General features: G+C 43.5%; 1 protein-coding gene across 1 annotated transcript in view; it reads right to left on the minus strand.

Annotated features, from left to right (window-relative positions):
• Positions 1 to 15,000, minus strand: part of LOC138039736 (ras-related protein Rab-11A-like) — a 42,867-nt gene that overhangs the window by 12,845 nt on the left and 15,022 nt on the right. The gene's annotated exons all lie outside the window — the stretch shown is intronic.

A 15,000-nucleotide genomic window follows, 5' to 3' on the forward strand; every position in this document is an offset into this window, starting at 1 on the left:
TGAGAGTCACGATTGAAAGTGTTAATGGGCATTTGACCAAGGAGATTGAAGTGAAGACATGTCCCCGCAGTGTGACTGGAAGTTATCAAGTTGAAAATTGGAGGGCAAGTAAAGTTAGGTGGCCTCACCTCGTCCAGTGTGATTTCCCGTTTCCCGCGAAGGATGGATTGGTGGACTTCTTGATTGGGGTCGATTACGCTGATTTGCATTACTCGTTTGTTGATATTCGTGGAAACGTGGGTGAACCGGTTGCTCGATTGGGACCGCTGGGATGGACTTGTGTTGGACCCCCTGATGGTAGAGCGCAGTCTGGAACAAGAACACACACCATCCGAACATTGTTAACCAAGGATACAGGGCTGATGGGTAAAACTGGAGGTTGTTGTGAGCTGGAACAAACACTCAAGCGTTTTTGGGAGATAGAGAGTTATGGGACGGAAGTGAGCGATAGAATTCTGTGAACTGAAGAGAAGAGATTGGCGTTGGAGGCAGTAAGGAGTTCTGCTCATTACAATGATGGGAGGTACAGTGTTGCAGTACCTTGGAAAGAAGGGAGACCTTGTTTACCGAACAATCGACCAGTAGCAGAATCCCGCCTTCGTAGCACTGAGAGGAACCTGAAGAACAAAGGATTTGTCGAGAAGGAGTATCAGAAGGTTATTGACACATATGTGGAAAAAGGGTATCTTTGCAAAGTTCCTGAGACTGAAGCGCCACCCCTTCAAGTTTGGTACTTGCCGCACTTCCCGATTGTTAAACTGAGCAAGGCCACCACAAAAGTAAGGATTGTATTTGACTGTTCTGCAAAATGTGAGGGCATATCTCTAAATGACGTCATTCATGCTGGGCCAAAACTGCAGAGACTGCTCCGTTTCCGCGGCAACCCAGTTGCTCTTGTTTGTGACATCCAGGAGATGTATCTCCAGATAGAGATTGAGTCCAAGGACCGACCGCTGTTCCGATTCCTATGGCGAGATGGGGAAACAGACCGCAGCCTGGACGTTTACGAGTTCTGCAGAGTCGTTTTTGGAAAGAACTCAGCCCCCATGGAAGCCCAGTTCGTAACACAGGAAAACGCTAGGCGTTAGCGAATGGAGTACCCATTAGCTGCCGAAACTGTACTTCAGTCTACCTACATGGATGACTCACTGGACAGTGTTGAAGGAGAAGCGAAAGGGATTGAACTGTATCATCAACTAAGTGAACTGTGGGCGAAAGCAGGCATGCACGCCAGGAAGTGGGTTTCGAATTCAGACGAAGTAATGGCAATCATACCAGAAGAAGACCGTGCCACGGAAGTGAACATCAGGGAAAATAGCGATACAGTCACCAAGACACTTGGACTGCAGTGGAACAGCACTGAAGATGCATTCGTAATACCTGCAACACCGGTCTCGCCGGACTATCCAATTACTAAAAGGAACGTTTTAAAGAAGGTTGCGACAGTCTTTGATCCACTAGGTCTGGTCAGTCCCTTCATCGTACAAGCAAAAACTATGCTTCAAGAATTGTGGAATCGGGGTTATGAATGCGATGAAGAAGTTGAAGATGAAATTGCTAACCGCATACAGCACTGGTTTTCAGAGCTGCCATGTTTAAAGCATGTCAAAGTTCCCCGATGCCTGAGAGGACCACAGCCAGTGAAATGTAAGGAAGTGGTGACCTTTGTCGACGCCTCCCAGCAAGCTTATGGAGCTGTGTCATATTTACGAAGCGAGTATGAAGACGGCTCAGTAACCACATGACTGATAGCCTCTAGGAGCAAAGTAGCACCGCTCACACCTATTACTGTACCTAGGCTGGAATTAATGGATGCCATTGTTGGGTTGAGGTTAACCCAGTCCGTTTCAAGAGCGCTAGAAGTACCGTTAAAGGCTGCAGCCTTCTACTATGAGAGCATAGACGTCCTATGGGGGATCCGAGGACAAGGGAGAGATTTCCGCCCGTTTGCTGCAAACCACATTGGCGAAATACAAATGTACACAGATCCAGCTCAATGGCAGCACGTTCCCACCGAACACAATCCAGCAGACCTGTGTTCTAGAGGAACTGGTCCAGTCGAACTTGCTGAGTCTACTCTATGGTGGGACGGTCCTCTAAGGATGAGTAAGTCTAGCGGACTCTCCAACCGTCATGCCAGAGATGAGAACAGGAAAGAAACAGAAGACAGAACGTACCGCATACGTGTCGCTGCTGACAAACCAACCACAGGTTTTGACTAAACCGTATCAGACAGCTACCACCACAAGCTGGAGATTGGATCCTAAGTGCTTCTCAAGTTGGAGCCGATTAGTCCGTCTTTATGCAAGAGTGAGGAGAGCTCTTCATAACATGTCAAGGAAGCAAGAAAGATGAGGTGGTGCGACCATGCCAGCGTGATGCCAGCGAGTACAAGGCCTTAGTGTCCGGGAAGCCAATACCGCCAAAGAGCCCACTTATCAAGCTGAACCACTGCTCGACGAGGATGGCTGTATCCGTTCTAATGGCAGATTGCAATTTGCTGAATACCTGCCATATGATGTACGTTTTCCTTAGATACTGCCGCGAGGACAGTGGGTCACAAAGCTCATTGTCAAACATTACCATGAGCGGGCCAACCATTCAGCTGGTACAAATTTTGTGCTGTCCCAAATGAGTGAGAAGTATTGGGTAATCACAGCCCATGAGGAGATTCGAGAATGGGAGGGAGAATGCAACATGTGCAAACGAAGGAGGAACAAGATATCAACACAGATCATGGCTCTGCTTCCAAAGATCCGCCTGAGATTCACTTTCCGTCCCTTTGACCAAACAGCAGTGGACTATGCAGGGCGTTTTACCACAGTACAAGGAAGATGTGTGCGCCGTCAAAAGAGGTGGCTTTGCTTGTTAACATGCATGTCGACTCGAGCAGTTCATTTGGAAATAGCATTTGGTCTGGATACAGACAGCTTTATGAATGCCTTCACACGATTTACTAGCCGAAGAGGTGTGCCAAAGGAAATGATAAGTGACTGTGGGACAAACTTTGTGGGAGCTGTCGGTGAACTGAAAGAGCTCGTCAGTAAGTTGGACCAGAACACGATCCAGCGGGACACGGCTTATCGAGGAGTGAAGTGGTATTTCAATCCGCCAGGAGCCCCACATTTCGGTGACATTCACGAGGCCATGATTAAGTCAGCTAAGAAGGCTATTTACAGAGTTGGAAGCAGTAATGTTACCGATGAGGAGCTCATTACTGCTCATGCCGGAGTCAAGAGCCTACTAAACTCTCGACCACTTACCTACCAATCTGCTGACCCACGAGATGTTGTACCTCTTACCCCAAACCATTTCCTACACGGGCAGCTCGGTGGACAACTTGCACCTGAAACCGTTGACACCAAAGAATTCAGCCCACGCAAACGGTGGCGAAAAGTCCAGGAGATTATATCCCAGGTGTGGAAAGATTTAAAGAAGAATGACATTATGCTGGTTCTGGAGCCAAATCTGCCCAGAGGACAATGGCCTCTGGGGCGCATTACCAAAACCTACCCAGGGAGGGATGGGCACACTAGAGTTGCCAAAATCCAGTGTGGGATGAGAACCGTTGTGAGACCTATCCACAAACTTGTGCCTTTACAAGAGGGCTAGGACAATGAGCAATGATTATGAGAACTGAAAGAAACTTGTTATGTTAGGGTTTTGAGAGTTTTAAGCACACTTTTCGTTACCTCCCAGTGTGGCGAGGGGGAAATGGACAAATGACAATTGCATGACGTAATCGTTTCTATTTTGGAAAAATCAATAACAGCTCAGATTTTTGATTGACAGTTTTGGTGAATCACGCGGTGTGAGTTTATGGTGATCTTTGGTACTTTGTGTTTTCGTTTTTTAGAAAAAGCGGTTAGACTTTCTTTGTATTAAACCGTTTAGAAAAGTATGTTTCTTACCGAGGTTTATCTCCGTTTATCTCCGTTACAGAAAGGGTTATTGCCGAATGGTCTGTTTTTATTCATGTTTTGATATCTTCTGAAATTATCTCCTCTTGGGAACTATCGCTTATAATCTAGACGCTTCTGGTCAACTGGAATTTTTTGACGCCAAGTAAATCGTGATACAGTTGGATTCCTAATACGCCAGATATCAACTAGATCAAAATCAAGGCACATGTCTTCAACTAATATTCCGGAATCTTTCTTTTTGTTATTCCCGCCCCGTCCATCCAAGTCAGGGTCTAGTATAACATTAAAATCACCCCCGATAATAACAATTCTTTCAGTTCCAGCAGCTTTCAAAATTTCCCTCGAGCATTTAGTGATAAAAGACTAAAGTCAACGTTATCCCGCCCCACTTTGCCAAAAGGAACAATAAAACTTGACTAGGAGGGAAAAGTTAAGTGTCGCATCGGCACTTTCATATTTTAAAGAATATATCTTCATTAACATGCCAGAACAGCTGTAAAAGGCATAGGAAAAATAAAGTAGAACATCTACAAAACAAAAGCGAAAAAATCACATTTCAACGAAATACTGAAAAAAAACAAAACTTTAAAGAGCAGAAAGATAAATAACGTTAACGCTGCCCTTGAGGATGAGACTAACTAATTAAATTCGACATTTCTTTAGAAAGCCCCCACTGCTTGGTTGTGCTATACAATAACGAATCGAAAAACACATTGCATACCTGTTATATCAAATAAGTCACAGTAAATATATACCTTACGCAGAAATGAACTTGCCATCAATAAGGAGTCGATCAGGTTCTGATTTACTAAAGGATACTTTGTGGCCCCTTTTTTCAGCCTTCTTAATTTGGGCATTTGCTTGCACGTTCTCTCTATGATTTCCTGAGGGAAGTCTTGCAGAATCATATACTCAGTATCTTTCAATTCAAACCCAGCACAAAGCACTGTCTCGCGATCTTGATAACATAAAAAAAAGAGCTAATATCGGCCTGGGCTTACCACGTACGGAATTACCAATCTTATGGACTCGTTGAAGCACCATATTCCTCTTCAGATCCTCAAAGCCAAGGACACCATGAAGGAAATCGCACAAAACACCCATTGTGCCAACAGCATCTTTCGCCTCCGAAGCGAAGGCTTCGCTTTCCGGTACACCAAAAAATTTTACATTTTCTCTCCTGTTGTTCGACTCCAGGTAAAGATGTTTCGTGCGTAAATACTCAACTTGCTTATCGTTGTCTTTTACTATTTCACGAAGCTCTTCAACTTCTTTGTTGAGATGTGCAAGCCCCTCATCCAGATCTTAAATAGAGCAATCCACAGCACATGCGTCTTCTTTCATCTTGTCCACAGTTGATTCGACGTTCCCCAGTCTCCTTGTTAAATTCTTCAACGTTGCCTCAATTGTATCAAGTTTGTCCAACTTCTTCAGTTCCCCAAGAATTTTATCGACTTTTTCGCCAACATTACCGGCCATGTTCAAAGCTTGAAAAACCTCATCTTCCTCGACTACACTCTTTGGACGCTTTTCCCACGGAGAAATTGATTCAGACGAATCCGAATTGCTTCTTGCTAATATTGTGCGCTTCGAAGATGAAATAATGGTTTCCATTTAGAGGCAATGCAAGCACCAAGAGAAAATACTCAATAACCAGATTGGAGCCCTCGAAAACACGTCTACTCCCTAAGCATGTCAGCCTAAGCCCCATGAACATGTATACGATCACGTGCGTACTATGACCAGGTAAGTAATATTTGATGTATGATTTGCGCTGATTTTGGGAGCCAAGTAATTTGAGGACCTGAGGAGCGTTGCTACGGGCATTGCTTAGGACGCATTCAAACAGAGGCTTCTGATTGGTTGGTAGTACAGAGGTAGGTTATTAAAATTATCAAAGCTCTAATACTTTGAATAATTATCCAGCTGGGCCCTGATTGGTCAAAAAGACATTTCAATTGACAGACCGTGGGAATTTTCTTTGGAAGAGGGGCGTGGTCGTGATCGTTCGGTGCAAGATCTATACAAGAAGATGGTGCCCCGCACGTGCACCCTAGTTTATGACGTCTCAGACACATGACACCTCCCTTTCTGCAAACACTCACGAAACAGCTGCTTGGGGTGTTTTGCGTACCATGCAGGAAATTTAAATTTGGGTGGAAAATTCAAATGTACGTTAAGCGGAAAATTCAAAATTCCAACGATGACGTCACAGACACGTGACACCTCCCCTTCTGCAGACCCTCAGGAAATAAGTTGCGGTGTTTTGCGTACCATGCAGGAAATTTAAATTTGGGTGGGAAATTCAAACGTACGTTAGGCAGGAAAAACAAAATTCAAATGATGACGTCAGAGACATGTGACACCTCCCTTCTTCGGACCCTCAGGAAATAGGTTGGGTGTTTTGCGTATAATGCAGGAAATTCAAATTTGGGTGGGAAATTCAAAGGTATGTTAGGCGGGAAATTCAAACTTCAAACGACGACGTCACAAACACGTGACAGACACGTGTTTAGGTGTTCGCAAGCGTTAAAGCCATTTTTTGGCGTTTAGAGCATTTCTTTAGGCGTTCAAACGTGTTTAAGGTTTTCTAGGCGTTTTTTAGGGGCAACCCATTTTAGGCCCTTAGAGTGTTTCTTTAGGCCTTCGAAAGCGTTTAAGGTGTTTCTAAGTGTTTAGAACGTTTCTTCAGGTGTTTGAACGCGTTTAAGGCGTTTCTAGGCGTTTTCTAAGGGAAAAGGGGAAAGGGGTTTGAAGCGCCAGACCCCTCTTGGCCCAAAAAACCAGAAAAGAGCCTGGAATTAAAACGGTTTAATACACTATGTACAAAAAAGTATTTGCAATAGTCCCTTAGAGTTATGGTACCCGCACACACATCCCGCAACTTTTAATCCTCGTCCAGATTGCTCAGTTTCGTCAGAAAATTCACAACATATCCTCTACCTCTGAAATGACTATTATCGACAATTCGTAATTTTCCCTGGAATGACTGTTATCGTCATTTTAGGATTACTCTGTCCCAGGACTTGTGGTAGCAGATGAAAAGAAAAAAAGAAAAGTGGCATCCCTGGACGGGATTTGAACCCGGAGCACCCAATGTGAAGGAACTGTTTTTATCCACTTAACAACTAAAGATCAACTGGCTGACAATTGCACCGATTATTTATCAAATCTAATTAGTATATATAAAATCATTGCTGAATAGTGGTTAAGTCTAGTACTTGATTTTAAAATGGTTAGCCTTCTCTTAAGGTTTGGTAACCGACATTTTCTCCTTTTTAAACTTGTTTCTTAGCCGGTGAAAAAAGTGTTCTGTCAGTTAGCAATGCGGTAGTTTCGTGGTTAAGTGAAAGGGTTATTAATCAAACAATCCCAGGTTCGAGTCCAGCGAATTTAGGCATTAAGTTTCGGATTTTAAAAATAGATATTCATTTCCCATATCCTTATCAAGCGCTAAGCGTCCTAAATTGACGATAATAGTCAATTTAGAGAGACTTGGGGATTGTCGATAATAGTCATTTCAGAGGTAGAGAATGGGTTGAAATTCAGGGACCATGTGTTTACGAAAAACTCTGATGAGACTGTAGATCTCGGGGTTGCTGGTTCGAGTGAGTCTGGCTGGGTAGACGTTTTTATTGTTACTTTTATTTTTTTAATTTATTGATTTTTTTTCCAGTCATTGTAGGTATTAAAAAAACAAAGCAGTAGCTCGTTAAAAAAGAATAATTTAATGAGAGAAAATGGCTTATTTATAAATGGGAATATGCGAGGTTACCTGGTGCCTAACCTCGTCGCGGTTTACGACGTTCGGGATAATAATCAAAACTGTCTTCGGGAAGCAGTTGTGGCCATTGGCATCAGTGGTAATGGGAGGGTTTCAAAGCCTCTAGGAACCATCTTGTACGCTCGTAGTTGACGTAGGGCGTGTCTCGGTCGAGTCCCGTTAGACCTCGCATCCACTGTACGAAATGGTAACACTCCACCTTAGGGCAATGATCATGCAGAGGATCTTGATGGCAACCACAGGAGGCACATCACTACTCAGTCTTTAGGTCTTTCCATCCTCTGTAACTATTTCAAAACCATCCAATAGCATGCTTCGAGCAGTCAATCTTTCTTTCATCTTTTCAATACTGTCTTTGTCCTTAATATTTCTTTGCACCCATCCATCATGAAAGGGTACTATATGGTGTTGTTCTACCGGGGGAAACATCATCTTGCCAAGATTTTAGAATATCATTTTCGCTGACTGATAATATGGCTGCTTTTACGCATGCATCAGATTCTTCTGCTCTAATAAGCTTCGAGTAACGCACCCAAGCTTGATTTTCATAGATTTTCCAGAACGCTTTGATTATATCGTTACGCATTGGAAGGTGACATTTCTTTATTTGGAGATGGCGCTCGTGCAGCTGTTTCTTTTGAAATCGAACCATTCTTTGAAACCCCGCGCAGCAACAGGTAACTTCCTCCTCATCCGCAAAGTTTGCGTTAGGAATCCTTTCGAGACAGTCCCGAGTCCTTTTTCTTTCTTCAAAAAGAGCTCTTGACACATCACTGTAGAAATGAACGTTTCTCATTATTGGGTTATGTGAAAAAACGGCACAGATCCGTTCAGCAGGTGACCATTTTGTAAAAAGAGGGTGAAGAGAGGAGGGAAGTGAAAGATAGGGAGATGTCACGCACAGGATTGGTTGAAAAGGATGACGTCTAAGGGACCCAGACCCCTCACAGTAACAAAAATGGAAAACATCAGATAAACTTCGTTCTGTTGATATGGAGGCTTTTCGTTCTGACTTATCATCCTCCAAGCTATTCCTGTCACCCGCTGACTCTGTTGGTGAGCTGTGTGATCAGTATCATTCGCAGCTGTCTCAATTGGTCGAAGCCTATGCACCTCTCCGGGAACGGGTGTTAACGTCACGTCCGTCTGCTCCGTGGTACTCTATCGAGATTGCATCTGAAAAGACCAAGCGACGTAAATTTGAGAGATGTTGAGAAAATCGCAGCTTCATATCGATCGCCAGTTATTTGAAGATCAATGCGAATTGGTTAGGAATGTGGTAAAGTTATTACTCTTCCATCATTTCAGAAAATGCCTCAGACCAAAAAGCTTTATTTAACACCGTCGATCGATTACTGTACCGTAAGCCTGACAGGCAGTATCCATCATGTGAGTCTTCTCTAGAGCTATGCAATACCTTTTCGGATTTCTTTGTAAACAAGATCACTGAAATACGGACAGAGCTTCCAACTTTTTCGACTGATGTCATTGTATTGTCCTTCACCGAACAGCTGGACAGCCCTCGGTTCAACACTGCTCTTGATTCCTTCATTCCTACTACCGAAACAGAATTACGTGGTCTCATTCTTAAGAGTGCTAGGAAATCCTGCTGTCTTGATCCAATTCCTGCCAGCTTACTAATTCGGTGTTTTGACGACCTACTTCCGGTGATCACACGAATCATCAACCTCTCATTCTCATCTAGCACGGTTCCGACATCCTTGAAACAAGCTGTTTAATCTCCTTTACTAAAGAAACCTCTGTTGGATCATGAGCTGTATCCTAACTTTCGTCCTGTTTCGAATTTACAGTTTATTTCGAAAGCGATTGAGAAAGTTGCTTCAGTGCGCGTCCTTGATCATTTACATTGAAATGGTCTCCAAGAGTGTTTACAATCAGCATATAAGGAACATCACAGCTGTGAAACCGCCCTAGTTCGTGTACAGAATGATATTCTTCGTTCTGTTGACGACAACCGCTGTGTCATTCTCCTATTACTTGATATGTCTGCCGCCTTTGATACTGTGGACCATTCAATTCTTCTAAAAAGGCTGCAATCCTGCTATGGTATCTCGGGTTCAGCATTAGCATGGTTCAACTCGTATCTGAAGGACCGCACACAGTTTGTGAGAATCGGAGGAACTTCATCCAGCGTACAGGAACTGATTTGTGGTGTACCCCAGGGATCTGCTTTAGGGCCCCTCCTGTATGTTCTTTACACAGCTCCGGTTGGAGATATCATCCGCAAGCATGGTCTGTTCTTGCATCTATATGCAGATGACCAGCAACTGTATACCTCCTTCTACTTTGAGGACGAAACGGAGATGGCAGCGGCAACGAAACGAATTGAAATGTGCGTTTTGACATCCATTCTTGGATGGCTGTAAATATGCTGAAAATTAAACACTGATAAAACAGAGCTCCTTTACTTCTACTCAAGATTTCGTCCACGTCTACAATTGAATCCCATTCAACTTGGATCTGAAGTCATTTTCCCATCCTCTCATGCAAAGAATATTGGTGTTATCTTTGATTCCTCAATGACAATGTCACGACACATTAATGCCATTGTAAAATCTGGCTATTATCATCTGAGGGATATTGCGAAAATTAGGAATGTTCTGACATTAGACACCACCAAGATTCTCATTCATGCATTTGTGGTTTCAAAGATTGACAGCTACAATTGGCTTACATTTGGTCTACCCAAGCATCTGATTGATAAACTTCAGCATCTCTTGAACGCTGCAGCTCGAATAATTATGGTAGCAAATAAATATGATAGTATAACTCCAATTTTAAAAGAACTTCACTGACTACCGATCGAGCAGAGAATTATTTTTAAGATTAATTTAATTACTTTTAAGTGTCTTAATAACCTGGCTCCGTCATACTTAAAAGGACTTCTCACTTTCTACCGGCCTAATAGAACCCTCCGATCATCCTCAGATAAACTTAGGCTTGTGACTGTTCCCTACAATCTTAAAACTTATGGCTATAGATCTTATTCAGTTCAGGCACCTATCCTCTGGAACTCTTTGCCTTTTGATATTAGATCAGCTGATAGTATTAATTCTTTTAAACCTAAACTTAAGACGTACCTGTTCAAATCAGCATATAACCTTTAGTTAGTTAGTTTGTTTGTTTTATTGTTTGTATTTGCTTAAGCCATAGCTGTGTATATTAATATGTATATTTTATGTTTTATTATATTTTATCGAATTTATGAATTGTAAGGCGCTTAGGACAGTTTGTATAAGCGCAGTATAAGCTTTTATTATTATTATTATTATTATTATTATTAACAAGACCATCTTTAAGAATTTCAACAGGACAAAAACAGGATTTTTTTACAAATGAAATGATTTAATTAACAATAAAAGAGCTATTGACAATTGGGAACGTGGGAGGCAGCCTGGTGCGGACCCTCGTCCTGTTTTATCCAAATTCGTGTCCATAGGTTATTGTAAGCAAAATTGCAAAAGTCAAGCAAGTCTCAGTCTCTGGGCGCGTTCTGTATTCGCAAAAAAGGGAGGCCTAAGGACCCATGCATTCAATGCACAACTGCACAGTAGCACAAACAACCCTCTTTAGTTTGTACACATAAAAATCGTTCAGTTGTCATCATCATAACCATCATTTTTTTCTTCTTTATCTTGAATTGGGACGGGACGCGGTAGGAACATCCTGTTCAATAAAAATTTCCGTCTCTACACAGCCGCATCTGTAGCCTCTTCAACATCCATTGAATCCTCCTCCATGAAGCGATGTCGGGTTTCATAATGTGTTTATGTATGGGGGCATGCTTTAGACGTTCAAACCACTGGAGATAAAGCAAGTACAGCCCTCGCAACTTTCTTCTGTAAACTGGTAACAGGGAATTACAAGCTTCCGCCTCAGCTATCATTTCAGAGACCCCCTTCTCCAAGAACTTGTTGACTCTTTTGCCATAGGTTGAACTCAGTGACTCTTGGCACAGAGTTTCCCAGGGATCTTGGTCATCAAACTCCCAGTCACTAACGTCTTTATCCTCAGACTCAATGACCATGTCCGAGTCCGAGTCATTTTCTTCTTCTTCATCTTGGTTTCACTCCTCATCTTCTTCACTTCTCTCTTCTGAGGCAGCATAGGGTGGTACTTCCTCAAATATGTCCCCAATTGTTGCGTCTCCCACAGGTTCCTGGTCTATGCATTTCCAACAACCTCGCCTCTCGTGACGGACTCTGTTACATGCTCGACTAAACGGTTTGTTGCAGTAGCGGCAGAGATGTGCCATACGCTCTTCCACAGGGATTTCTCCGAACGAGCATCGCGAGCTTGACGTCTGCTTTTATACTCTTTGCGAGTCACAGAGCGAGTGACTCAGAATGAGCAACTATGAGTTACTCCCCTCACTATGAGTAGGCAGCACACTGAGGGTAAGGGTGAGAGATCCTTGGTGTAGGCTAGGTTTGCTCTTGCACGAACCAATAAAAGTGTGAGACTGTGGCTGAGATCATCATAAAGGAGGAGCCACTGGGGAGGAAAGTGTTGTCTGATTGAGCTCTGGTTGGTTTTGTTGACTTAATGAAATTCGTGCCATCTATCAAAGAGTGTATCCAGAAGACATGGAGGCCACACTCGTAGCACTGATTCAAGAGATCGAAAAGTTGAAGTGACGAGCAAAGAGTACTAAAGGAAAGAAGCGTGAGCAACTCAAACACTGGTGAACCAAAAACCCGGACAAGGTTGAGGAGCAAAAGAAGAGATGGAGGGACAAGATCAAAAAAAAAAGTGAGGGACCTAAAGAGAGCGGGAGAAATGACCAAGACACAACATCCGCTCATGACAACACCAGCCAATACCGTAGAGTCACCCTGTGTGATGACTGTTGCAAACACAGAACCAACGCGAGAGCTTAGCCAAATCACTGAACCAGATGGGGTTAAAGACACCACCCCAAAAGAAATGCTCCTCGGAGGTACGAAGGCAGACCCTCCATGCCAGTGGATGAAATGACAGCAGGAACAACCCTCGCCTGCCGACAGAAGGACAAGATTAAAGCCAAGAGGAGGCAATACTACCACCGAAACAAAGCCAGATGTCAGACGTATGCTAAACAGCACTATCACAAAACAAGGACCAAATCAGGGAGACAAAACCTGTGCCATCGACAAAAGAGGAACAAGCTCAGAGAGATCCCACTTTGCTCAAAGGACAAGACAGAGCCAGTGCACCTCGAACCGAATGAAACCCTTGCTGAGTAAACCAAGACTCTCGATTGAACATTGGGTGTTACGAATGGTGTACGTCTCCAATCGTCTCGATGCATGTGCGGGGCACCAAAAGACTGAGTAGTGACGTGCCTCCTGTGGTTGCCATCAAGATCCCCTGCATGACCATTGCCCTAAGGTATAGTCTTACCATTTCGTACAGTGGATGCGAGGTCAAAGGGGACTCGACCGAGACACGAGCTACGTCAACCACGAGTGTACGAGACGGTTCCTAGAGGCTGTGAAACCCCCCATTACCACTGATGCCGATGGCCACGACTGCTTTCCGAAGACAGTTTCGATTTTGTCCCGCACGGTCATAAACCGGGACAAGGTTAGGCACCAGGCAACCTCCCACATTCCCATTTCTAAATAAGTGATTTTCTCTCATTAAATTATTGTTTTTTAAGGAGCTACTGTTATGTTCTTTTAATATCTACAGTGACTGGAAAAAATTAATAAATTAAAAAAATAAAAATAAAAAAGTCTACCCAACCAGACTCACTTGAACCAGCAACCCCGAGATCGACAGTCTCGTCAGACTTTTTGGTGGACACATCGTTCCTGAATTTTCTGACGGACTGAGCAATCTCGACGAGAATTAAAAGTTGCGGGATGCGCGTCCGGGTACCATAACTCCAAGGGACTTGTTGTAAATAGTTTCTTGTACATAGAGTAGTAAACTGTTTCAATTCCAGGCTGTTTTCTGGCTTTTTGGGCCAAGAGGGGTCTGGAGCTTCAAACGACTAAAAGCACCTTAAAAAATCACAATCACAATTTCAATTTAGCTATTAGTGTCTCCCCTCAGGGCTTTTTAGGACTAATTTACAATGTTTTCCGGGGGACTTTTGCCAGACTGCTAATTACACAGTTTACAATTTTTAATTTGGGAAGTGAAAGATGCCCCCGTCTAGATAAGGTCAGACCACAACACCGGGGACTACGTCCCCTACTCCAGGGCTCTCCCTAGTTTTCAGCGCAACAGGTTTGGCACCTTTGCAAACCGGTAAAGGAATTGGTTAATGTTGGCCGTTCTGCAAAGGATAAGTGACTTCTGAGCGTTTGCAGGCGGTAATAAGTGCTCTTACAAGCGGTAAATTTTACCAGTTACCGCCTGATAAGGAGAAATCTGCTACTCTTATCGAATAGTGAGTGGGTTCTTTAACGTCCCAGACTATTTAATTTTCAACAAGGGTTGTGATACGGGACCTCCGGTTTAGAGTCCTTATCCGAGAAGACTTGAAAGTGTAACCATTTGCAGATGTAATTACAAAGGCAGCACATTCTCCTCAGTTATTTTAAGACCATGAGTGTTGGTCCGGCCAGAGTCGAACGCATGACCTCCCGCATGACAGCCCGATGCTCAACCAACTGAGCCACCGGTGCGCGTTCAAATGCCTAAAAAACGCCTAAAAACACCTCAAACGTTTCCAACGCCTAAAAAAACGCTGTAAAGGCCTAAAACGGGTTCCCCTCAGAAAATGCCTAGCAACGCCTTAAACATGTTTGAACGCCTAAAGAAATGCTCTAAACGCTTAGAAACGCCTTAAACGCTTTCGAACGCCTAAAGAAACGCTCTAAGGGCCTAAAATGGGTTGTCCCTAAAAAACACCTGAAACACATTCGAATGAGTAAAGAAACGTTCTAAATGCCTAAAACGGGTTCCCATGTTCGGAATGATAACGATGTGGATGAGAACAGACCACGCCCCTCTCCAAAACTTCCCACGGTCTGTCCATCAAACTCCCCATCCACCAATCGGGTTGAAGTGAGTTGGCAATGCATGAATTTGAGAATTGTGTTGTGTCACCAGGTGAAGCGATCAAGGTAATGCTGACAACCAGCGACAATATGGATGAGTGACTCACGGTTAAGGGAAAAGGAGCAATCAGGACTATGTGACAATCCCCATTTTGTCATATTCTTACGTGTAAGGAGTTGCTGATGTACCGAATGGTAAAATTGCGCTAAATGTTCTTGGGTAGATAGATGAGACTAGGCAGACGACCAAACAGAGTTAACATGACAAAGAGTGCTTGAT

The sequence above is a fragment of the Montipora capricornis genome, chromosome 3, assembly GCF_036669925.1.
Source record: "Montipora capricornis isolate CH-2021 chromosome 3, ASM3666992v2, whole genome shotgun sequence".
NCBI classification, from domain to species: Eukaryota; Metazoa; Cnidaria; class Anthozoa; order Scleractinia; family Acroporidae; genus Montipora; species Montipora capricornis.